The 26,893-nt window shown below is 42.8% G+C and overlaps 1 protein-coding gene and 1 long non-coding RNA gene across 2 annotated transcripts in view; both read left to right on the top strand.

Annotated features, from left to right (window-relative positions):
• Window positions 1-26,893, top strand: part of LOC121635255 (NLR family CARD domain-containing protein 3-like) — a 1,000,352-nt gene that overhangs the window by 701,818 nt on the left and 271,641 nt on the right. The gene's annotated exons all lie outside the window — the stretch shown is intronic.
• On the top strand, window positions 8,849-10,087 carry LOC121635334. Its single transcript, XR_006009404.1, has 5 exons — window positions 8,849-9,143; window positions 9,233-9,403; window positions 9,552-9,702; window positions 9,804-9,850; window positions 10,008-10,087. It is a non-coding gene; the product is annotated as an uncharacterized LOC121635334 (long non-coding RNA).

A 26,893-nucleotide genomic window follows, 5' to 3' on the forward strand; every position in this document is an offset into this window, starting at 1 on the left:
CATCAACATAACCAACATACTAAAAACACGCATCAACATAACCAACATACTAAAAACACGCATCAACATAACAACATACTACAAACACATCAACATAACAACATACTACAAACACATCAACATAACAACATACTAAAAACACGCATCAACATAATAACATACTAAAAACATGCATCAACATAACCAACATACTAAAAACATGCATCAACATAACCAACATACTAAAAACACGCATCAACATAACAACATACTACAAACACATCAACATAACAACATACTACAAACACATCAACATAATAACATACTACAAACACATCAACATAACAACATACTACAAACACATCAACATAACAACATACTACAAACACATCAACATAACAACATACTAAAAACACGCATCAACATAATAACATACTAAAAACATGCATCAACATAACCAACATACTAAAAACACGCATCAACATAACCAACATACTAAAAACACGCATCAACATAACAACATACTACAAACACATCAACATAACAACATACTAAAAACACATCAACATAATAACATACTACAAACACATCAACATAACAACATACTAAAAACACGCATCAACATAATAACATACTAAAAACATGCATCAACATAACCAACATACTAAAAACACGCATCAACATAACCAACATACTAAAAACATGCATCAACATAACAACATACTACAAACACATCAACATAACAACATACTAAAAACACATCAACATAACAACATACTACAAACACATCAACATAACAACATACTAAAAACACGCATCAACATAATAACATACTAAAAACATGCATCAACATAACCAACATACTAAAAACACGCATCAACATAACAACATACTAAAAACACGTATCAACATAACAACATACTACAAACACATCAACATAACAACATACTAAAAACACATCAACATAATAACATACTACAAACACATCAACATAACAACATACTACAAACACATCAACATAACAACATACTACAAACACATCAACATAATAACATACTAAAAACATGCATCAACATAATAACATACTAAAAACATGCATCAACATAACAACATACTAAAAACACATCAACATAACAACATACTACAAACACATCAACATAACAACATACTAAAAACACGCATCAACATAATAACATACTAAAAACATGCATCAACATAACCAACATACTAAAAACACGCATCAACATAACAACATACTAAAAACACGTATCAACATAACAACATACTACAAACACATCAACATAACAACATACTAAAAACACATCAACATAATAACATACTACAAACACATCAACATAACAACATACTACAAACACATCAACATAACAACATACTACAAACACATCAACATAATAACATACTAAAAACATGCATCAACATAATAACATACTAAAAACATGCATCAACATAACAAACATACTAAAAACACGCATCAACATAACAACATACTACAAACACATCAACATAACAACATACTACAAACACATCAACATAACAACATACTAAAAACACGCATCAACATAACCAACATACTAAAAACACGCATCAACATAACCAACATACTAAAAACACGTATCAACATAACAACATACTACAAACACATCAACATAACAACATACTACAAACACATCAACATAACAACATACTACAAACACATCAACATAATAACATACTAAAAACACGCATCAACATAATAACATACTAAAAACATGCATCAACATAACCAACATACTAAAAACACCCATCAACATAACCAACATACTAAAAACACGCATCAACATAACAACATACTACAAACACATCAACATAACAACATACTAAAAACACATCAACATAATAACATACTACAAACACATCAACATAACAACATACTACAAACACATCAACATAACAACATACTACAAACACATCAACATAACAACATACTACAAACACATCAACATAACAACATACTAAAAACACGCATCAACATAATAACACACTAAAAACATGCATCAACATAACCAACATACTAAAAACACGCATCAACATAACCAACATACTAAAAACACACATCAACATAACAACATACTAAAAACACACATCAACATAACAACATACTACAAACACATCAACATAACAACATACTAAAAACACACATCAACATAACAACATACTAAAAACACGCATCAACATAACAACATACTACAAACACATCAACATAACAACATACTAAAAACACATCAACATAATAACATACTACAAACACATCAACATAACAACATACTACAAACACATCAACATAACAACATACTACAAACACATCAACATAACAACATACTACAAACACATCAACATAACAACATACTAAAAACACGCATCAACATAATAACACACTAAAAACATGCATCAACATAACCAACATACTAAAAACACGCATCAACATAACCAACATACTAAAAACACACATCAACATAACAACATACTAAAAACACACATCAACATAACAACATACTACAAACACATCAACATAACAACATACTAAAAACACACATCAACATAACAACATACTAAAAACACGCATCAACATAACATGAATCCATTCAGACAGTTCAGTCCTTGGCAGCCAGGAGTCTAAAGGAGCTCAATCTGACTCATCATGAACAACAACCCAACAAACTCTAGACCAGAGCTTTAATTCGTTCATTGAAACTATTAATAATTAAGTACATAAAGAATTGAACTAGAGGTTCAGCAGCTTTAGTACAAATAACTGCAGCTGATTAACAGAACATGTTTTACTGGACATGATCTTATTTTACACACTGAAAGTACACGTGTTTGTTAGAACACAGAACCAGCAGCTGGTTAACGTACTGATGGATCTCAGCTGGATGATGATGTGCTTTCTTTTCTTTTCACAATTAAAAGTTTAGTCTCCCAGTAAGACCAGTAGAAACTCCTCCATGATCCATCTCCAGTAGGCTGGATTACTGTACTGGTCTTTAACAGGACTTCCCAGTAAGACCAGTAAACATCTGCAGCTCAACCAGATGCTGCTGCTGGAGTTTTAACCAGGACTAAGAGATCTGAACACATCACACCAGTTATAACATCTTTACACTGGTTACACTGGTTTCTAGTTTATACTGGTTTCTAGCTTATACTGGTTTCTAGTTTATATTGATTTCTAGTTTATACTGGTTTCTAGTTTATACTGGTTTCTAGTTTATATTAATTTCTAGTTTATACTGGTTTCTAGTTTATACTGGTTTCTAGTTTATACTGGTTTCCAGTCACAGAATAGATTTTAAAACCCTTCTGCTTGTTTACATCCCAGAACGGTTTAGGTCCAGAATCCAGCTGTTATGTTCAGAGAATATAAACCTAGCAGAGCTCTTAGATCCAAAGACTCTGGTCAGCTAGTCCAGACCAGAGTCCAGACCAGAGTCCAGACTAAACATGTAGACATTTTTAAATCCAGGTTAAAACATTTCTTTTCTCATGTCTCTGCATGAAATCTGCACGTTAACTCTTTAACTTGCTTTTTATCATTTTAATGTAATTTATTATTTTATTGTGATTATGTGTTGATGTCTTTTTTTATTTCTTAATATCTGTAATGTTTTGGTTTTATGTAAAGTACTCTGAATTGTCCTGTACATGAAATGTGTTGTACAGATAAACTGCCTTCTATGTTAAACGTACATAACCTGCTGTCCAGCAGGGTAAACATTGTAAACAAAACCAAATTTGAGCCTCTCAAATTCAGCTTTTCAACATTTTGTGTGAGACTGTGTGTAAGTCTGTTTGCGTGTGTGTGCGTGTCCGAGACTCTGTGTGTGTGTGTGTGTGTGTAACTGACAGTGTGTGTGTGACTCACGTTCCCTCCCCATGCTGCTCGGCCTGGCTGAAGCTTCTTTTTCCGTGGAGGGGGGCAGAGAGGCTACCTGGTCCAGGTGCTCCTGGTTAACCTTCTCGTGCAGCTTTTCAAATGGACTTTCAGATTTGTGGTTTTTCCTTCCACATATTTTACCACCTGCTTCTTCTACAAGGCACTTTATCTTTGACATGGTCATAACGATGGTCTCTCCTCCCTTTCTCCTAACTTTCTCCGTAGCATCACACTAGCCGGCGCACGGACACGCAGATGACACGTGACGTCACGGAGCTTCAGGTGTCGTACGACGCAGACACCTGGCGTAAATCCAGCAAAGTAAATAGATTTCATATCAACCCAGAGGGCTTATGTATGAAATAAATTTACAAAAAACGAAAACGAAGGACATTTTTGCTAAAATTTTAGCTTTGTAAACACACGATACAGTTTCAGTTAGTTTTCGTTTTTTCGTTAGTTTTGTAATGACCTTGGCAGGGACCAGTCATTATAGTGGTCCGGACCATGGTTCGGACCACGGTCTGGACCAGTCATTATAGTGGTCCGGACCATGTTTCGGACCACGGTCTGGACCAGTCATTATAGTGGTCCGGACCATGTTTCGGACCACGGTCTGGACCAGTCATTATAGTGGTCCGGACCAGTCATTATAGTGGTCTGGACCATGGTTCGAACCACGGTCTGGACCAGTCATTATAGTGGTCCGGACCATGTTTCGGACCACAGTCTGGACCAGTCATTATAGTGGTCTGGACCATGGCTCGGACCACGGTCTGGACCAGTCATTATAGTGGTCCGGACCATGTTTCGGACCACGGTCTGGACCAGTCATTATAGTGGTCCAGACCATGTTTCGGACCACAGTCTGGACCAGTCATTATAGTGGTCTGGACCATGGTTCGAACCACGGTCTGGACCAGTCATTATAGTGGTCCGGACCATGTTTCGGACCACGGTCTGGACCAGTCAATTTAGTGGTCTGGACCATGGCTCGGACCACGGTCTGGACCAGTCATTATAGTGGTCCGGACCATGTTTCGGACCACAGTCTGGACCAGTCATTATAGTGGTCTGGACCATGGCTCGGACCACGGTCTGGACCAGTCATTATAGTGGTCCGGACCATGTTTCGGACCACGGTCTGGACCAGTCATTATAGTGGTCCGGACCAGTCATTATAGTGGTCCGGACCATGTTAGACCCACCGGCGGGTCCGTCGGGCTTAAAGTTTTAAAAAGAAAAAATAATAATAACCACTTAGCCAACCCGAGGTTTGAGCCCATCGGCTTCCGTATCTGTACGTTCACGACGCCTGTACGCTGAAAACGTCTCGCTCCTAATGCTACTTTGAGTGATTCTACTGTTTCTATGGTAACCAAAACTATAGCTGTGTCCCAATTCAGGGTCTGCATACTTCGAAGTGTGCAGACCCTGAATTGGGACACACCCCATGTCTTCAGAGCATTTTACAAAAGATGGCCCATTGCCATTTTCTTTCCTAAGCGACACCATCAAACCAAAAGCAGTGAAAAGACAACATTAAGATATGTTTGCCCACATACAGGGAAATGTTCTCATGGCTCGTGGTTTCTGCATTATTATTATTATCATTATTATTATTATCATTATTATTATCATTATTATATTATTATTATATTATTATTATTATTATTATTATTATTATTATTATATTATCATTATATTATATTATTATTATTATTATATTATCATTATATTATATTATTATTATTATTACATTATTATTATTATTAATATTATTATATTATTATTATATTATATTATTATTATTATTATTATTATTATTATTATATTATTATATTATTATTATTATTATTATTATTATATTATCATTATATTATCATTATATTATATTATTATTATTATTATATTATCATTATTATTATTATATTATCATTATATTATATTATTATTATTATTATTATTATTATTATTATTATTATTATTATTATATTATTATTATTATTATTATTATCATTATTATTAATTTATTATATTATATTATTATTATTATTATATTATTATATTATTATATTATTATTATATTATATTAATATTATTATTATATATTATTGTTATATTATTATATTATATTATTATTATTATTGTTAGTATTGTTATTGTTATTATTATTATTATTATTATATTATTATTATTATTGTTAGTATTGTTATTATTATATTATTATTATTATTATATTATTATTATTGTTATTATTATTATTATATTATTATATTATTATTATATTATATTAATATTATTATTATATATTATTATTATTATTATTATATTATATTATTATTATTATGTAACTTTGTTTTAACACCTTCAAGGTGTGACTGAAGATGGTGGGGCACGCGCTGGCTGCTACCTGTGTTTCACGCTTCAGGTGCAGAGCTGTGTTTCCTGGATAGTTATTGCTGTTATTTATTTAGTTATTTATTTGTTCATTCGTGGCGCTGTTATCAAGCAGCCTACTTACGCAGCGTTCATCAATATCATTTAAAAGCAGATCGTCATGGAAACGGAACGTTCCAGCTGCTATAAAAGGCGCGCGGGCAGTTTTAATTGCCCCTTTTCACTTGAGGTGAGAGTGGACAAAACCTGAGAACTTAAGAGCACCCTGATATCAGCGCGAGACAAGAGAGAGAGGCCGGACGTGCTGGAAGACCTGGTGGATCAGAGAGACCGGCGGACCGCCTGTAGCTGGTGGATCAGAGAGACCGGCGGACCGCCCGTACCTGGTGGATCAGAGAGGACCGGCGGACCGCGCGTACCTGGTGGATCAGAGAGACCGGCGGACCGCCCGTACCTGGTGGATCAGAGAGACCGGCGGACCGTTTGAATAGCTGGTGGATCAGAGAGACCGGCGGACCGCCCGTACCTGGTGGATCAGAGAGACCGGCGGACCGTTTGAATAGCTGGTGGATCAGAGGAACCGGCAGTAGTTGGTGGACCTGTGACAGGAACCGAAGCGGGAAAGGATGTCGTCTTCCCGGGAGGACCGCCTCCTGGAAGGTAAGTAAATCATGTTTGTTTAAAATTGTTTATTAACCAAAATATGTTAAACCGTTAAATTTAAAGATGGGGTAAATTTTTCTTTAGTGTTATAGAAACAACAAATTGATGACAGTTTGTTTTGGGTGTATAAATGAAGGCTTGCTTTGTGCATATTAAAATTCGCGGGAAATTAATGATTTCCCGGGTAAAAATTGTATTTCCCGGGAATTTTGATCGTGTTGTCTGGATGTTATTTAAGAAGTCAGTTGTTTTGAAAAAAGAGCGTGAACTGTGTTCAGTCTTTCGTGTTTTTTTTTTATTTAGTGTGTGTTAAAATGCAGTGAAGACACATTTTTTGGTCACCATAGCAACAATGGGATTTTTTAAAAGTTTAAAATTCAGAACGTGACGTTTTGAACGGAGCCTAAAGTTCTGAACGTCAGCTCCAACCACCAATCAGCTGAGTTTACAAAGCTTATGCGCTTTGTTTAAAGCTCCAAATTCATGTTGTTTCTGTCTCTCATATGATTTACACCCTGTTTGGAGAAAAAATAGTGTTTTTGTGGCGAAAGCGTAATCACGGTAAACTTTAAGATGAAAAATGAGCCATTCTCCTTAAATGGAGCATCTTTTCTATCCCTAGAAGTATTTGTAACTGCGTGGATCATGTAGTAAAACTGCTTTCGCCACCACTGGTTGGGATTAACTGATGGATGTAGTGGGTTGGTTGTGGTTGGGTCTCCATTAATGAAATTCTAGTTGGGGTGACTATATAATTACATGAGGTAGTTGTAAACAGTTGATTTTAAGAAGTCAGTCTAGTATTAAGTAGTTTTGCATTTCATGTTTTAGTAAAAGAAAAGTATGACTTTAAAACCTGTAATTTGAGAGAGAAACTTCCATACCTGGACTTTCTTCCTCACAGACGACTTCCTCGGAGTCCCTGTGCTGGTGATCGTCGATGGAAATGCAGGTGACCCCTTTGCTATTGCTCACTTTCCTGATCTTGATGGTGTCCCCCTATTCTCAACTAGTGAGGAATCTGATGCTGAGCAGTCCGATGCTGAGCAGTCTGATGCTGAGCAGTCTGATGCTGAGCAGTCTGATGCTGAGCAGTCGGATGTTGAGGAGTATGATGAGGTGACTGATAGTTCAGAGTAGACAGATAGTAATGAAAGTGTTTCTGAGGACTCTGGGTACAGCAGCATGTACTCTGAGGAAGATGACGACCATATTCCACATGAGTTTCCTCCTCATCCTCCTCAACAGCTCATCGCACCCCCAGAGGGAGACCTTCCTGACCGGCCACAGTTTGAGGCTTATTTAGGAAGGATCTCTCCTTTTGGCCTCTGGGATCTTCAGGAGAGCTTTGCAGAGGACTCTGATTCCTCAGCTTCCGTCCCTAGCTCCTCCCAAAAGAGGAGCAGGGAGGACAGCGACGGGGATCGGCCCTCTGCAAAGAGGCCGAGGGAGAGCTGTGAGGAGAGCCCTGGAGAGGAGCAGTCCTTTGCAGACTCGACTCCCTCAACCTCTGGCTTGAAGAGCAGGTGTGACGTCATTGACCTCACTGTGAAGAGAACGAGGTGGGACGATGGCAGCAACTCTGACTAAACTTGTCAACTCCTTCATGCTGCGGGATCTGACAACTTTAGATCGGACAACTTTAGTTGCATAAACCATCAGTCATGAACTTCAGCAACAGGAAGGGGCTGAATGTTGCTTCTCCAGATGGGACTGTTTTCCATCTGGAGATAATTATTTCTTCATTTGTATACATGTATATTTCTATGTTTAACCTTTTGAGTCTTACAGGACTGGTGAGCCTCAGGTAGGCCTTGCAGCAGGGCTTTCCTTCATCTGGTCCCTGGATCAACTTTTGAAAACTCGCATCTGTATGGGTTGTCAGAGCCTGAGCCTTGCACCAGGCCTGTTGATGTTATAATGTCAAATCTACTGATACCGTGAGTGTAGTAGGAAGAGGACCCAATGCTACGCTGAGGAGGCATGACCTGATGATCTAGACCTGATTCCTCCTCAACCCAGACATGAACAGAGGACCAGCTTTACCACCTGAGTTACTGCTGGACACAAAATGTGCAAAAAGGCCAGTAAAAGACTCTTTGTTGAGCCTCTTTGCTGGAAGAAGAGAGAAGTCCAGACCCAAAGAGGGACAGAGACACCGTGTGAAGTAAGGCCTTCTGGTTTTAACATTACAAACTTTATTTAAACCATTTTTGTGACACTGTAGAAAATATTCATGGCTGTTTTTTGCTTTAGGTCATGATTCTGAGTGGACGTCCACAGAGCTTGAGTTGGTGACCCATGTGATCCAGTCCAGAGGACCAGAAATGGTTCCACCGACGTGTGAATCCTGGTTCCAGTCTGTCTCCTTTACATCCGTCCACATGACAGAAGGTGGAACCAGGATTCACACGATGTGTGAAAAAGGTGAGTTAGCCATTCTGTCCTGAAAGTGTCCTACAATAATCTCAGATTAAACTGTAGAGAAAGTGTGTATGCTAGCTGGAAATGTTGTTCATTTACTGTCAGAGTCACTGACACACTTTTTCTTCTTTGACTTCTTCGTTTCACTGAGGTGATCATGACTGAGATGACACACAGCCGTCGGCCTGAAGGACAAGCAAGGTGGACCACAGACACCCAACTTCCTGTTGTACATCCAAGGTTTCCATGGCGATGAAGAGCTCCCAGCCAGATGACAGCAGCTGTTAAGAAAAGAGCATGAAGTAAGTCCAAAGTCACCATGAGCTAAAGATAACACCATCAAGTCTATTTAAACCATTTTATGACACTGTAGAAAATATTCATGGCTGTTTTTGGACTTTAGGTTATGACTCTGAGTGGACATCCACCAGACTCCAGCTGGATAAAACGGTGAGGAAACAAACTCCTGTTTAAACCAAAAAGATGCCAAACTAAAATAAAGTTGTATTGAAGTTAAATTCAACATTATGTTGGTTAAAAGTTTGTAAACTCTGTTTTTAGAAATCCTGAGAATTTACATCTTTCTTCTCATTTCCACTTTCCACAGAGCTCCTGATGGTGGACGTCAACACATCCCAGGAAGCTTCAGCAGCACCGCCGTCCCCTGAACACACTCCTGCACCAAACCTGCTCCCAGACCCTAAACCAGGGTTTCAACCCGCCGCCATGATGAAGAGCACAGCTGCACACATGAAGCACAAAGACCCTCTGAACATCTGCTGGCCTCCGTCTGCAGACATCAGCAGGCTTTACAGAGACACTGCTCTGGATGAGACCTTCACCTCACGCCGCCTCAGAACGGTGAGGAAGATCCTGGAGGACTCATCTGCTCACCGTGCGCTTGAACTGCGGTCAGGCCGACGTTACCGAACAATCCAAACCAGGACCGCCACCTCTTTTACACAACAGTGAGAAGTGTAAAAAAAACAGAGAATTTAGTAAAAACATGTTAAAACTCAGCTTAACGTCTGTGTTTAACATCATTTAAAATGGTTTCATGTTACTTTAACTTGTTTTTAATGCTGTGCATTTAACTTAACTTGTGTTTACATGTGTGTATGAAATGCTTTTAAAGTACCATCATGTATTCTACTCGTTCTTATCGGGTTTCTATTTAGTATTTAATGTTTAAAAGTGGAGCTATTGTGCCAGCCTAGTTTTGTTGTAATTATCTGAAATGATAATTAAATGTTATTCTTGAAGATGTTGAAGCTGAAACTTATTGATCAAACAGCACAGAGACACTTTCTATACGATCTGATTCTTTGATGGCAGATCTGGATCATATAGACTCATCGTGGTTCCTGATCTCAAACATCCCCTCATGGTGTTTTATGGTAGAAAATGTTTGAGTTTCCATTTCACATCCAGGTGGTGGGTGAAGATGTGATGGAAACAACCAGGCTTGTACAAAATCCCAAATGGAATTTAGAATTTCTATTCTTGGATTTGAATTTGAATTTTAAATTTGAATTTAGATAAAAACAAGAAGCGGAACTGCAATTAAATTCAAATAAATTCATGACACATAACTGAGGTACATTTAAGAAAGAAGTATTTATTACGTATGTGTACAGGATGAATCTCATACAGAGTATGACATACAGATTCTATGGCTCTAATACTTTAAGATAGTAAATAGGCTTTTTTTTTACTACAAATTTATTTAAATTAAAACAAAACAGATAATTATACAAACTTTAACAGTGTGGATAATTATAAGACAGCACTTCATTTCCCAGAATACCTTGCTCTATCCAACATTTTGGACATTTAGTTTAGAGACGGGGTGCCCAAGTCTGGTCCTCGAGGTCCACTATCAAGGTTCAAGGTTCAAGGTTCAAGGTTCAAGGTGCTTTATTGTCATTCCAGCATCAACATGACTGAACGAAATTAAGAACTGGAGGGCCGGTGAAATAAAAAATAAAAAAAAGAGAGTCAAAGAGAGAAATAATAAATAAAACAGTAATAAATAAATAAAAGAGTAAAACAGCAGTTATTGTGTTCATCAGTCTAACAGCCTCAGGGAAGAAGCTGGACCTCAGCCGTGAGGTTCTGGTTGTAATGCTCCTCAGACTTCTCCCCGAGGGCAGGGGGACAAACAGTCCATGGCAGGGTGGGAGGGGTCTTTTATAATCCCAGAAGCCCTGCTCCTGCAGCCATTGTTGTAGATCTCACCAACAGATGTGAGACTACATCCAGTGATTTTTCCAGCCGATGTGACAATGCGTTGCAGGGCTTCCTGTCCTGGACAGAGCAGTTGCCATACCACACCATGATGGACTGTGTCAAAACACTCTCCACCCCACATCTATAAAAAGAGATGAGGGCTTGGAGGCCAAGTCCAGCAACCTTGAGTTTCCTCAAGAAGTAGAGGCGTTGGTGGGCCGTCTTAATAACGCTGGCTGTGTTTGTAGACCAGGTGAGACTGTCTGTAATATGTAAACCGAGGTATTTGAGGCTGGACACCATCTCCACGGCTAAGCCCATAATGTAAAGTGGGTGGAAGAGGGTGGCTGCCCTTCCTAAAGTCCACGATCAGCTCCTTCGTCTTTGCCACATTTAGACAAAGGTTGTTTTTCTTACACCATGCCTCCAGATGTTGTACCTCCTGTCTGTATTCTGACTCGTCATCATGGGAGATTAAACCCACTACAGCCGTGTCATCGGCAAACTTCACAATATGACAACCTGGGCGAGTAGCCGAGCAGTCATACGTCAGCAGCGTGTACAGCAGGGGGCTCAGGACACATCCCTGAGGAGAGCCCGTATGGAGAGTCACTGGTGAGGAGGAGATCCTTACAGACTGACCGTCTCCAGCTGGTTCAGAACGCTGCTGCAAGGCTGATAACTAAATCCCCCAAATTCACCCATGTCACTCCTCTACTAATCCAGCTGCACTGGCTGCCCATCTATTACAGGGTGCATTTTAAAATTCTGGTTTTTACCTATCAAGCCCTACATGACCAGGCACCTGAATACATCAGGGATCTCCTACAGCTCTACGTGCCCAGCAGGTTCCTGAGATCGAGTCATCTGCTGGTTGTTAAACCAACACGGCTGAAAACTAAGGGGGACAGAGCCTTTGCAGCAGTGGCTCCTGTCCTCTGGACCTCCTTCCTCTAAGCCTGAGATCTGTGGACTCCATGATCTCTTTTAAAAAGCAGCTAAAAACACATCTTTTTAAACTTGCTTTTACTTAGTTTTATTTGTTTTTATTCTCTCTGTATTACTGTTATTTAGTGTTTTGTCTTATTGTTAAGCACTTTGTGATTTTTATCTTGAAAGGTGCTATATAAATAAACATTTACTTACTTACTTACAGACAGTATCCAGTTACACAGTGATGGTTTCAGTCCAAGCAGAGCCAGTTTGTTTACAAGAGTTTGTGGCATGATGGTATTAAAAGCCGAGCTAAAGTCCAGAAAGAGGAGCCTGGCATACGTGTCCCGCTTCTCCAGGCGGGTGAGAGCCTGATGAATAACAGTTGCTACTGCATCAGACGTACTCCTGTTATTCCTGTACACATACTGGTGTGGGTCCACACTAGTACTGATGGTGTCTCTGATGTGTGTCATTACCAGCCTCTCAAAGCATTTCATGACTACAGTGTTGGGAAAGTTACTTCCCAAGTGTAATATATTTCACATTACCAGTTACTTTCAATTTTAAGTAATACATTTCTTTACAATATTACTCTCTGTATAAAGTAATAAGTAACATATTACTTTTCAGTTACTTTTCACCAAAATAAGCATTTAGGACAAGGCATTACGCAATGAAGGTGCGCAATATTTTGTCATGGTGAATAGTTCTCATTTAAATGTAGTTCCTCATTATTATAGTATGTGTGTGGCAACAAAGTCTAATGAGGTTGCATCAGAAAGTAGTTGTGAATATGAACTGCTGAATTACAATAATGTAATGATATGGAAGAATTAAACGACATGATGTGATACAAACTCTTGTTCTACACCTCATTGTTCTTTTCGATTTCTCTGATGTATTCAAAATAGTGAGAGTAAACCCACTTAGAAAATGTCGAGTCGGTTGCCATCATTCCTCGTCCTTTTCTTCTTCTTCTTCTGTTAATTTAAAGCCGCCGCCCTCGTCTTCTTCTTCTTCCTCTTCTTCTTCTTCTTCTACTTCATATTTATTTTCGGCTGTTGCGCGATGGTTGTTTTATTATTTATTTGTCTGATGTTTATACTGACAGTTGGGATTGTAACGCATTACCGGACTCATTTACTGTAATAATATTACCAAAATATAGTTAGTAACGCGTTGTATTACTTCGTTACTGCCAAACGTAGTATATTAGAGTAACGAGTTACCTTTGTAACGCGTTACCCCCAACACTGCATGACTATGGGTGTTAACGCCACAGGGCGGTAGTCATTCATGCAGGTCACAGTATGAGTCTTGGGTACAGGAATAATGGTGGCTGTCTTGAGGCATGATGGTACTGCAGCCTGGAGGAGGGAGATGTTAAACATGTCTGTCAGCACAGGTGTCAGCTGGTATGCTGCGTCCCTTAAGACTCGCCCAGAAACACCATCAGGACCAGCTGCTCTCCGTGGGTCTATCCGCAGCAGAAGCTTTCTCACCTCATCAGGAGACACGCTGAGTGGAGATTCACCCGGTGGTAGGGTGAGCCTGGTGCAGGGGGGGTGTTAGGATCCTCAAAGCGTGCATAAAAAGTGTTCAGGGAATCAGGTAAGGAAGGGTCTGCTGAGGACACCGTCACCTTCTGCGCTGTGTTCAAGATGGATTTTATGCCCTTCCACATGCTCCTTGCGTTGTTAGAGGAGATGGTTCCCTGTACATCCCTTGCAAAGTTGGCTTTGGCTTTTGTAATTCCCGCATCCAGATCCCTTCTGGCAGCCTTCAATGCATTTTTGTCCCCTGACCGAACAGCAGCATCCCGCGCCTTCAGGAGTACACGAACATTTTTATCTAGCCACGGTTTTTGGTTGGGGTAGGTGGTAACAGTTCTGGTAACAGAAACATCATCAGCACATTCATTGATAAAGCTCATAACAGTAGATGCATATTCCTCCAGATTAACTGCTCCATTGTATGTTGCTGCATCTTTAAAAAGCTGCCAGTTTGTGCGTTCAAAACAATCCTGTAACATGACAGCTGCGTCCCTGGGCCACACTGTGATCTCTTCTCCTGCAGCTTTTAGATGTATCCCTTCTCCAGCACACCTGAATGACATGAATGCCCCGTTACCAGGCCTCTGCATAGATGAATAACATGTGGAGGAGGGGATTCAGGTAGCTCCGTGAAGAACGGGAGCCCCCATTCATTTGACCACAAATCATCCACATCCACAAGTACAGCTAGGAGGAGCGTATGAAGGCCTTTAGTTCAGCAGGTCCAGTTCCCACGTAGCCCTCTCCTCCGCCACGCCTCCGCCACCCAACAGATGTGCTGAAGCAACCCAGCGTCCAGCAGACACGGGAACACGCTCACGGTAATCAGCTGATAGGTAAAAATGACGGGTTGTCGCTCTCTCCGCCTCCTCCCCAGTATGATTATAAACACACTAACTTCATGACCTTTCATGCTACAGCTAACGTGGTTAGCATGTAGACTCTTTTAAACCGCTGTGCAACATGTGAAATCATTATTAGAAAGTTTTCAGTGCGCGTGCATTGTATGGTAAAAAAAAGAGTTGCTGTTGAGAACTTCTTTATCAGTTCAACACAGAAGGCTGCAGTTTGTTTTGCCTAAGTTTTGAATTTATCACAAATACCAAACTTTTCCTTTTTGTGTAAAAGCGGGAAAACTCAAATTCGTGGAAAACCATGGCTGGTCATCAGTGTTAAGGTCAAGACTTAGAATGACTCATTTTTCTCCCAATAATTTCAAATAATTTCAAATAATAATTTGAACACTTTTAGTGAAAACATGGAGACGCCCAGGCCAACTACCAGCAACGTAAGTCCTTTTTTCATAGCTATTTACCACGTATCACCTGACCAGGGACCAAAGTTTGTACAGCAAACTGCCACAATATGACGGTGAGGTTACGGTTCTTCAGTCATTGCATGCCTCTACGGGTCCACTTTGGGGTCCTGGCGCTGTCCTGGTGACCATTCGTGACCTCCACTGGGGTCTACCGGTCATGGCCACCTGACCAGGAGCATTCAGCACCGCATACCTCGACAGCTGACCCTGATGATACTTTATAAGATTTCGACTGCAGACTTTAAACCCTGTCGGTGATAGGGTTTAAAGTTAACAGTTAACAGGTGAATAACAGTTTGACTTGAACTGTTAACCACCTGTTAACCAAACTGCTGGCTCCTTGTCTGACCCCAGGCATATGTCTTGTCCCGATCTGTCCATTTTCATGAAAAATGCCACCAGTTGAAGTTTTCCTTGCCCCCCTGGCTCTGGGGGCTCATGTGAAGCGTCTTTACACAACCGTGTTGTTATTGACACTAAAATAAACATGAATTTACTCCAACACATGATGGTGTTTACTCCAGCACATGATGGTGTTTACTCCAACACATGATGGTGTTTACTCCAGCACATGATGGTGTTTACTCCAACACATGAAGGTGTTTACTCCAACACATGAAGGTGTTTACTCCAGCACATGAAGGTGTTTACTCCAACACATGATGGTGTTTACTCCAACACATGATGGTGTTTACTCCAGCACATGATGGTGTTTACTCCAGCACATGAAGGTGTTTACTCCAACACATGAAGGTGTTTACTCCAGCACATGAAGGTGTTTACTCCAACACATGATGGTGTTTACTCCAACACATGATGGTGTTTACTCCAACACATGAAGGTGTTTACTCCAACACATGAAGGTGTTTACTCCAGCACATGAAGGTGTTTATTCCAGCACATGAAGGTGTTTACTCCAACACATGATGGTGTTTACTCCAACACATGATGGTGTTTACTCCAGCACATGATGGTGTTTACTCCAACACATGAAGGTGTTTACTCCAGCACATCAAGGTGTTTACTCCACCTTTGGTACCTGTGGCACCTGTGTGTAGCACCTGTGTGTAGCACACAGGCATGTTTTCTAGCAGTGATCATGTGCAGCTATCTATCTCTTCAGTAGGCATCAGCACTGTGAAAATTCTGGCCAATTAGGTGAACGTATAGAGGTGCAGGTGATAAATAAAGGCACGTTTTTTAAGGGATAACCTTACAAAAGAATTTGCCTCAGTGAACCCTCTAGCAGGGTAACATTTTGTGTTCATAAAAAGTTTAGAGTAATACATATTAAATAAATAAGCAATGCAAAGTAAAACTGGTTTACAGCGAACCAACCCGATGTGACGATGAGGAGCCACCTAAAGTCTTGATGTTGACTGGATGACAAACCAGTTTAAAGGCTGTGGTATCATCACTGTCAAAAAGTGTCTGTTTATCTACCGTCATCCATGAAACAAGGGTTTCTAAATATTTTCAGAAAGAAAGAACTTCTGGACGACTGGAAAGCGACCTACTTGGTGGCCAGAGAATTTTCTCAGTCAAACACGTAATGAGCCTGTACACACTTCATAAAACATTCAGCCTTTCTTTGCATAGCAATGTGTGGAGGTGGTGGCTCATGTTACTAAAGTTAACATGTGTAGCTGTTAAAGGTTTTAGTTTCATCTCATCTAAACTTACGTTCACATATCATTCTGATGTAGGGGTTCATATGGAATCCTGGACTGCAAGCAAGTAAAGTTTATAACAGATTAGCGGGGATCTGCAGCCAATCTCAGCTTCTGTAAACACAGTTAACCTTGTAAAAACAAATAACCATGTAAATACAGTTAACCATGTAAACACAGTTAACCTTGTAAAAATAGTTAACCATGTAAATACAGTTAACCTTGTAAACACAGTTAACCTTGTAAACATAGTTAACCATGTAAACATAGTTAACCTTGTAAACATAGATAACCTTGTAAATACAGTTAACCTTGTAAACACAGTTAACCATGTAAACACAGTTAACCTTGTAAACATAGTTAACCATGTAAACACAGTTAACCATGTAAATACAGTTAACCATGTAAACACAATTAACCATGTAAATACAGTTAACCATGTAAACACAGTTAACCTTGTAAACACAGTTAACCTTGTAAATACAGTTAACCATGTAAACATAGTTAACCTTGTAAACATAGTTAACCATGTAAATACAGTTAACCATGTAAACACAGTTAACCTTGTAAATACAGTTAACCTTGTAAACACAGTTAACCATGTAAATACAGGTAACCTTGTAAACGCAGTTAACCTTGTAAACATAGTTAACCTTGTAAACACAGTTAACCATGTAAATGCAGTTAACCTTGTAAACACAGTTAACCTTGTAAATACAGTTAACCTTGTAAACATAGTTAACCATGTAAACAGTTATCCTTGTAACCACAGTTAACCATGTAAACATAGTTAACCATGTAAATGCAGTTAACCATGTAAACACAGTTAACCCTGTAAACATAGTTAACCTTGTAAACGCAGTTAACCATGTAAACACAGTTAACCTTGTAGTTAACCATGTAAATACAGTTAACCTTGTAGTTAACCATGTAAATACAGTTAACCTTGTAAACACAGTTAACCTTGTAAACACAATTAACCATGTAAATACAGTTAACCATGTAAACGCAGTTAACCATGTAAACACAGTTAACCTTGTAAACATAGTTAACCATGTAAATACAGTTAACCATGTAAACACAGTTAACCTAGTAGTTAACCATGTAAATACAGTTAACCTTGTAAACACAGTTAACCTTATAAACACAATTAACCATGTAAATACAGTTAACCATGTAAACACAGTTAACCTTGTAAACACAATTAACCATGTAAACATAGTTAACCATGTAAACACAGTTAACCTTGTAAACATAGTTAACGATGTAAATACAGTTAACCATGTAAATACAGTTAACCTTGTAAACACAGTTAACCATGTAAATGCAGTTAACTTTGTGAACACAGTTAACCTTGTAATCATAGTTAACTGTAACGGTTCAGCAAGCTGGACCACAAAAAGATCAGGACAGAGGGTTGGGTAAGAAAACAGGTTTATTATAAGGGACTGAATACTGCTCAGGAAATCCGGGTCTGGAGACGTCACCCACTGGCCTGTGAGAATAGGAGATCCAGGTGAGCAAAAGCGTGGCAAAAATGGGGATGTAAGAATAATGACGTCTTACGTACCGGGCAAGGAGAGGAAGGACGCAGGGGGAATCGCTGTACTGGGAGGGCGGTGAGAGATCCACTGGGGCTGTGGTGCTGTGAAGAGTGAGACAAGGCTGGTGGCAAAACTGAAGGGGGAAAAACAGTTAGTTTGGCCTAAGAGCCCTGAGGTCCACTGAATCCTCTGGGGAGGAGATAGACAGGTAATGTTAGGGGGGAATCTCCAAGATCACATCCACATCCAGATCCAAGTCCGAAGTCCTGTATCCAATATCCAAACAAGTAATCCAGTTATCCAAATCCAATAATCAAATCCAAAGACAGTCCAAGGGTCAATGCACAGACAGGTTCCAAACAATAGACAGCAAAGTTACCAGACAGGGGGCAGGCAGAATCAGGTATTCCAGGTCAGAAAACGGGTCGGAGATCAGAACACAAGCAGACAGGCAGGCAATAATGGCTGGAAACGTGCAGGGTAAACCGAGACGATCTGGCAAAGGAGTGGTGCTGTGCACTGGTAAATAAAGCAAGCAGCGCAGGTGGAGCGCATCAACAATCAGGAGCGCACCGGAGGAAAGATGCCTTCAGGGATAGCTGGGAGAATCTAACCACAGGCAACCTCCGTGACAGTACCCCCCCCCCTAAGGGGCGGCCCACGACGCCCCACCAGGCAGATCAGGGTGACCCCGATGGAAACGGGACAGAAGGGTCCGATCCACCACAAAGCGGGCCGGAACCCAGGAGCGCTCCTCAGGGCCGTAGCCCTCCCAATCCACCAGGTACTGCAGGGAGCGACCAGAGCGACGAGAGCGCAGGATGCGGCGCACAGTATAGACAGGACCGCCACCCACGACCCGGGCGGGCGGCGGGGGCCTGGAGGCGGGCACCAAAGGACAGGTGAGCTCAGGCTTCACTCTGGACACGTGGAACGTGGGATGAACCCGGAGAGCCCTGGGAAGGCGCAGGCGAACAGCAACCGGATTCACCACTTTGGCAATAGGGAACGGGCCCACGAACCGAGGCGCCAGCTTACGACACTCCAGGTGCAAAGGGAGATCCCTCGTGGCCAACCAGACGCGTTGACCCACACGGTAGGAGGGAGCCGCGGAGCGGCGGCGATTGGCGGCCGCCTGATACCTCCGGGAGGAATGCAGCAGCGCAGCACGGGCCCGCCTCCAAACCCGATGGCAGCGGCGCACCGCCGCGTGAGCGGAGGGAACCCGCACCTCCTCCTCCTGGGGCGAGAACAACGGAGGCTGAAAACCCTGGACGACCTGGAACGGGGTAAGCCCAGTAGAGGAAGACGGCAGGGAATTATGGGCGTATTCCACCCAGGACAGGTTCCGGGCCCAGCTGGACGGGGTGTCGGAACACAGACAGCGCAGGCAGGTTTCCAAACTTTGATTCATCCGCTCCGACTGCCCGTCCGACTGGGGATGGAAGCCAGACGAGAGGCTAATCTGAACCCCCAGCAGCCTGCAGAACTCGGCCCAGTACCGGGAAGTGAACTGGGGGCCCCGGTCCGAAACAATATCCCGGGGAAGCCCGTGCAGTCGAAACACATGATCAGTCAAATGAGTCGCCATCTCCTTAGCTGAGGGCAGCTTGGGGAGTGCCACAAAGTGGGCCATCTTGGAAAAGCGATCCACTATCGTCAAGATAACTGTTTTGCCGTCCGAGGGAGGAAGACCAGTGACAAAGTCCATGGAAACGTGAGACCAGGGCCGGTGAGGGATGGACAAGGGATGAAGCAGTCCAGCCGGGCGTTGGCGGGACGTCTTGGAGCGGGCACAAACAGGACAAGCCGCCACAAAGCTCCGGATGTCCTGGCGGCAAGCGGGCCACCAAAACCGCTGGGACAGCAGATGAAACGTTCTCGCCACACCAGGGTGGCAGGCCAACCGCGAGGAATGGCAAAAAATGAGGACCTTGGACCGAAGCGGGGGCAGAACGTAGAGGCGGCCATCCGGACAGCCAGCGGGCACAATGGTGGAGCGGTGCGCTCGGCTGACCTCAGCTTCCAGGTGGACACGGCTCACCCCCAGCCTGACGTGAGAAGGAAGGATGTATTTATCTTCGTCGTCATCATCAGCCCCCTGGGGGGTAGCCTGTCGAGAAAGAGCATTGGGTTTAGCGTTCCTGTGGCCAGGACGGTAAGCCAGGGAAAAACTAAACCTATGAAAAAACAAAGCCCAACGGGCTTGACGAGGATTAAGTCTCTTGGCCGATTTCAGGTACTCAAGATTTCGGTGGTCTGTCCAGACGATGAAAGGATGCGAGGCCCCCTCCAGCCAGTGTCTCCACTCCTCCAGAGCCAACTTAACTGCTAGGAGCTCACGGTCTCCGACATTGTAATTCCGTTCTGCTGATGACAGGCCTCTGGAAAAGAAAGCACATGGGTGAATGCGCATATCCTCCGAATTCCGTTGCGATAAAACTGCACCCACGCCATAATCCGACGCATCCACCTCCACGATAAACTGTCTGGTTGGATCAGGCATGCAGAGAACAGGAGCTGAAGTGAAGCGTTGTTTCAGCAGTGTAAAGGCGGCTTCGGTCTCAACAGTCCAGGCGAATGGTGTCTTCACAGAAGTTAACCGGTGGAGAGGAGCAGAGACGGAGCTGTAGTTCCTTATGAATTTTCTGTAAAAGTTGGCGAACCCCAGGAATTGTTGGAGCTGCTTGCGGCTCGTTGGGGAGGCCCAGTCCCGCACAGCAGACACCTTGGAGGGGTCCATCTGGACTTTTCCAGCGGTAATAACATGGCCCAAGAAGGAGACAGTGGAGCTGTGGAACTCACATTTTTCAGCCTTAACGAATAACTGGTTCTGGAGGAGACGCTGAAGAACGGTTCGCACGTGAAGATGGTGTTCATCAGAGTCCTGAGAGAAAATAAGGATATCATCTAAGTAGACAAAAACGAATTTATTAAGCATATCCCTCAGAACATCATTTACTAGGGCTTGAAAAACTGCAGGAGCGTTAGTTAATCCAAAAGGCATAACTAGATATTCATAATGGCCCGTTGGTGTATTAAAGGCCGTCTTCCATTCATCCCCCTCCCGTATGCGTACAAGATGATAAGCGTTCCGCAGGTCTAATTTGGTGAAAACAGTAGCATTTTGTAACAGATCCAGGGCAGTGGACATGAGCGGGAGAGGATAACGATTCTTGATTGTGATGTCATTTAAACCTCGGTAATCAATACATGGGCGGAGAGAGCCGTCTTTCTTGTCAACAAAAAAGAATCCTGCTCCGGCAGGTGATGAAGAAGCCCGGATAAGGCCAGAAGAGAGGGATTCAGAAATATAATTGTCCATAGCCTCTTTCTCTGGAGCAGACAGGGAATATATCCCACCACGGGGTGGCATGGTGCCTGGCAGGAGGTCGATTGCGCAATCATAGGGACGATGCGGGGGCAGCGCAGTGGCACGAACCTTATTAAACACTTCCTTCAGGTCATGATATTCAGGAGGAACCTGGGAAAGACTGGGATAGTCGGATTCTGTGCTGTCCAGCCGTGGAGTCACTGTAACTGGAAGAGAACGCAGACAGGTTGTTAAACAGTTCACGCTCCAATTAATTATTTTACCCTCACGCCAATCGATGTGTGGATTGTGGGCCTGGAGCCAGGTCATGCCCAAAATGACGGGCAACTGTGGACTGTCGATGACATAGAAACTGATTGTTTCATGATGATGAGAAAAGGAAACTGGAACAGGTTGAGTTTTCTCGGTGACTCTGTGCAGCAGATGGTCATCCAGGGCACGGACAGAGACAGGTTCTGGTAGATGGGAAAAGCTGAGTCCCAGCTGCTTGGCCACCTGTCGATCAATAAAGTCTGCGTCAGCACCAGAATCAATAAAAACTGCCAGGGTGTGTGTGTCGTCAGCGGCTGTCAGTTGCATGTGAAAAACTGGTCGGGAGAGGGAGGAATCCAACAAGGTTCGACTCAACAGGGTCCTCCCGTTCCCTGCTGAGTCCTGCCTTTTACTGTACAATTTCTGACCAGATGTCCATTTTGACCACAATACAAGCACAGTCCATGTGTGATTCTCCGAGTTCTCTCGGCTGATGACAGCTTAGACCGACCGATCTGCATGGGTTCTGGGGCGGAGTGAGAGGAGGATGGAGCTTCCTGACCGGTCTGCACAGGAAAGTGGTCGCTGACTCTGTACCTGCCCCCTTCGCCGCTTCTCCTCTCTCTCCGTCTCTCTCGAAGACGCTGATCAATCCGGGAGGCCACATCCATCAGGGCGTTGAGATCTTTAGGAGGATCTCTGGCAGCTAGTTCATCCTTTACCTGGCCTGATAAACCCTGATAAAAAGCGTCAAATAAAGCGGCCTGGTTCCACGTGCAGTCAGCAGCCAAAATCCGGAATTCAATAATGTAGTCAGTAACTGACCTTCCTGACTGAGTGAGGGAGAACAATCCCCTTGAGGCTTCCCGTTCGGGTCGGAAGGGATCAAACACCCGGCGAAGTTCCACGGAGAACTCCTGGAACGTAGACAGCGCTGCCGATCCTCTCTCCCATTCAGCGGTGCCCCACAGTCTGGCCTTTCCAGAGAGCAGCGAGATCACGTAGGCCACCTTAGCCTTCTCCGATGGAAACGAGGATGGCTGCAGCTCAAACTGTAACGAGCACTGAGTGAGGAAGGCCCGACACTGACCTGGTTCACCCGCATATGGCTGTGGGGGTGCCACACGGGGCTCGTGGCTCGGACGAACAGAAGAGGGGGAAACCAGGGGCGCCTGAGCGGGACCGGCGCGGACAAAGGTGGTCATCGCAGATATCTGCTTGGAAAGTTCTTTAACGGTAGATACTAGCTCACCCAGGCCCGTCTCCTGCTGCGCAATTGCGGCCTCTACGCGGGTGCGCCAATCCTCTGATCCTGATGGGTCCATAATGCTGGCCAGATCGTACTGTAACGGTTCAGCAAGCTGGACCACAAAAAGATCAGGACAGAGGGTTGGGTAAGAAAACAGGTTTATTATAAGGGACTGAATACTGCTCAGGAAATCCGGGTCTGGAGACGTCACCCACTGGCCTGTGAGAATAGGAGATCCAGGTGAGCAAAAGCGTGGCAAAAATGGGGATGTAAGAATAATGACGTCTTACGTACCGGGCAAGGAGAGGAAGGACGCAGGGGGAATCGCTGTACTGGGAGGGCGGTGAGAGATCCACTGGGGCTGTGGTGCTGTGAAGAGTGAGACAAGGCTGGTGGCAAAACTGAAGAGGGAAAAACAGTTAGTTTGGCCTAAGAGCCCTGAGGTCCACTGAATCCTCTGGGGAGGAGATAGACAGGTAATGTTAGGGGGGAATCTCCAAGATCACATCCACATCCAGATCCAAGTCCGAAGTCCTGTATCCAATATCCAAACAAGTAATCCAGTTATCCAAATCCAATAATCAAATCCAAAGACAGTCCAAGGGTCAATGCACAGACAGGTTCCAAACAATAGACAGCAAAGTTACCAGACAGGGGGCAGGCAGAATCAGGTATTCCAGGTCAGAAAACGGGTCGGAGATCAGAACACAAGCAGACAGGCAGGCAATAATGGCTGGAAACGTGCAGGGTAAACCGAGACGATCTGGCAAAGGAGTGGTGCTGTGCACTGGTAAATAAAGCAAGCAGCGCAGGTGGAGCGCATCAACAATCAGGAGCGCACCGGAGGAAAGATGCCTTCAGGGATAGCTGGGAGAATCTAACCACAGGCAACCTCCGTGACAGTTAACCATGTAAATACAATTAACCTTGTAAACACAGTTAACCTTGTAAACATAGTTAACCTTGTAAACACAGTTAACCATGTAAACACAGTTAACCTTGTAAACATAGTTAACCATGTAAACATAGTTAACCTTGTAAACATAGTTAACCATGTAAATGCAGTTAACCTTGTAAACACAGTTAACCTTGTAAACATAGTTAACCATGTAAACATTGTTAACCTTGTAAACACAGTTAACCATGTAAACATTGTTAACCTTGTAAACATAGTTAACCTTGTAAACACATTTAACCTTGTAAACACAGTTAACCATGTAAATGCAGTTAATCTTGTAAACACAGTTAACCTTGTAAACACAGTTAACCATGTAAATACAGTTAACCTTGTAAACACAGTTAACCTTGTAAACATAGTTAACCATGTAAACATAGTTAACCTTGTAAACATAGTTAACCTTGTAAACACAGTTAACCATGTAAATGCAGTTAACTTTGTAAACACAGTTAACCTTGTAATCATAGTTAACCATGTAAATACAATTAACCTTGTAAACACAGTTAACCTTGTAAACATAGTTAACCTTGTGATGAAGAAAACAGCCCTGTTACCATGTCCAAGTAACTGGGTGTACAGAATTGATGAAGATGAATGAAAATCAGTCTGAATTGAATGTAATTACATGAATACAGTGAAATGAGCATCTTTTAAACATCAAGTTCTTTTGCAGAGCGCAAGAGCACAGATTTAAACAGCAAGTATATCTGGACGTACACAATGTCACAAAAGTAACACACAACCCAGTAAATATTACAAGGAAATGCAAGAACTCAAAATATTTATTTTCTTTTTTTTTTTTTTTTTTTTTTTTTTTTTTTTAACCTGTCTTGTCCAGCATCGTTGCAAACAGAATGAATGTCTGGCTGCCATCTGGTGCCGGGCAATTTTACTCTATCAAGCAGGGATTTATACTACGTGTATAAAGTCCCTCTTGATGCTATGAAAAACTTTATTAAATCAAACTATTAATGCTGGACTCGACCGGAGGGGACAGAGAGAGAGAGAGAGAAAAGAAGGGAGAGAGAAGAGGGAGGGGAGGGAGAGGGACAGAAAGGGTGTGGGGAGTGCAGGTGGGGACTTCAGACATCATACAAACGACCATGTAATCCATACTACTTACAACATATATAGCTAAGATCATCCTAGCCAGTAGGTCATTACACAACTAGTTGATAATAGTAACAATGATAATAATCACAATAATAATAATAATAATAATAATAGTAATAATAATAATAATAAGAGTAATAATAATAATAATAATAACAGAAATAATAATAAAATTTTAAGAATAATTATAAGAATAGAGAGAAAAGGTATATTGAAGAAAAAAAAAAAAAAAATGATAATAGATATAAGTGAAACTGCTGTATTCAAGAACACGCGCAGAGAAACCTGTGTGGATGTGTTGGAGGACTCGGCTAAACGGCGACGCAGAGTCTGTGTCAACATACCGAATATACGGAGTGGAGACGTTCAGGAAGGAGTGACCATGCAGAGTGATCATGCAGATGCCACCTCACCTGAACAGAGGCCAGAGTCAGGCCAGCGGTCCCGAGACCCAGGCCACCAGCCCCCTCGTAGGTAACAGACCCCGACCGGTCCACAGAGACGACCTCTCGCCCGCCCAGGAAGACAGCAGCAGGAGACCCCAGCAGGAGCCCCCCCGCGGACACAGGGCACCGGCCCCGGCAGGCCGAGGCCAGCAGTCCCCGACCCCCCCCGAGCACCGGCCGCCCGGGACAGACGGGGCAGAGGGCCCGGACCCAGGAGTGCAGGGACACCCCCCACCCCCACAGGCCGAGGGCCAGCACGCCACCCGGGGGGACCCGGCCCGCCCAAAGGCCAGCCCCACACCCCAGCGCCCAGCCGCACACCCCGAGAACTAATCCTGCCCCCCCCCAGACCAACACACACACAAACAAACACACACACACACACTCTCCTTCCACTCCTCCATTCATCCTCCCACGCATACACCATCCATCCCTCACATACTCTTTCCTCCCGCACACACACACCATCCTTCCACCATCCATCCTCCCACACACACACCATCCTTCCACCATACATTCTCCCACACATACCCCATCCTCCCACACATACATCATCCTTCCACCATCCATCCTCCCACACATACAGCATCCTCCCTCTCATACACCATACATCCACCTTCACATACCCCATCCTCCCACACACACACACACACACTATCCTTCCACTACCCATCCTCCCACACATACACCATTCTCCCACACATACACCATCCTCCCTCTTCTACACCATACATCCACCTTCACATACCCCATTCTACCACACACACACACACTATCCTTCCACTACCCATCCTCCCACACATACACCATTCTCCTACCCATACACCATCCTCCCTCTCAGACACCATCCATCCTCCCACACACACACCATCCTTCCACCATCCATCCTCC

This window comes from Melanotaenia boesemani, chromosome 24, assembly GCF_017639745.1.
Source record: "Melanotaenia boesemani isolate fMelBoe1 chromosome 24, fMelBoe1.pri, whole genome shotgun sequence".
NCBI lineage: Eukaryota > Metazoa > Chordata > Actinopteri > Atheriniformes > Melanotaeniidae > Melanotaenia > Melanotaenia boesemani.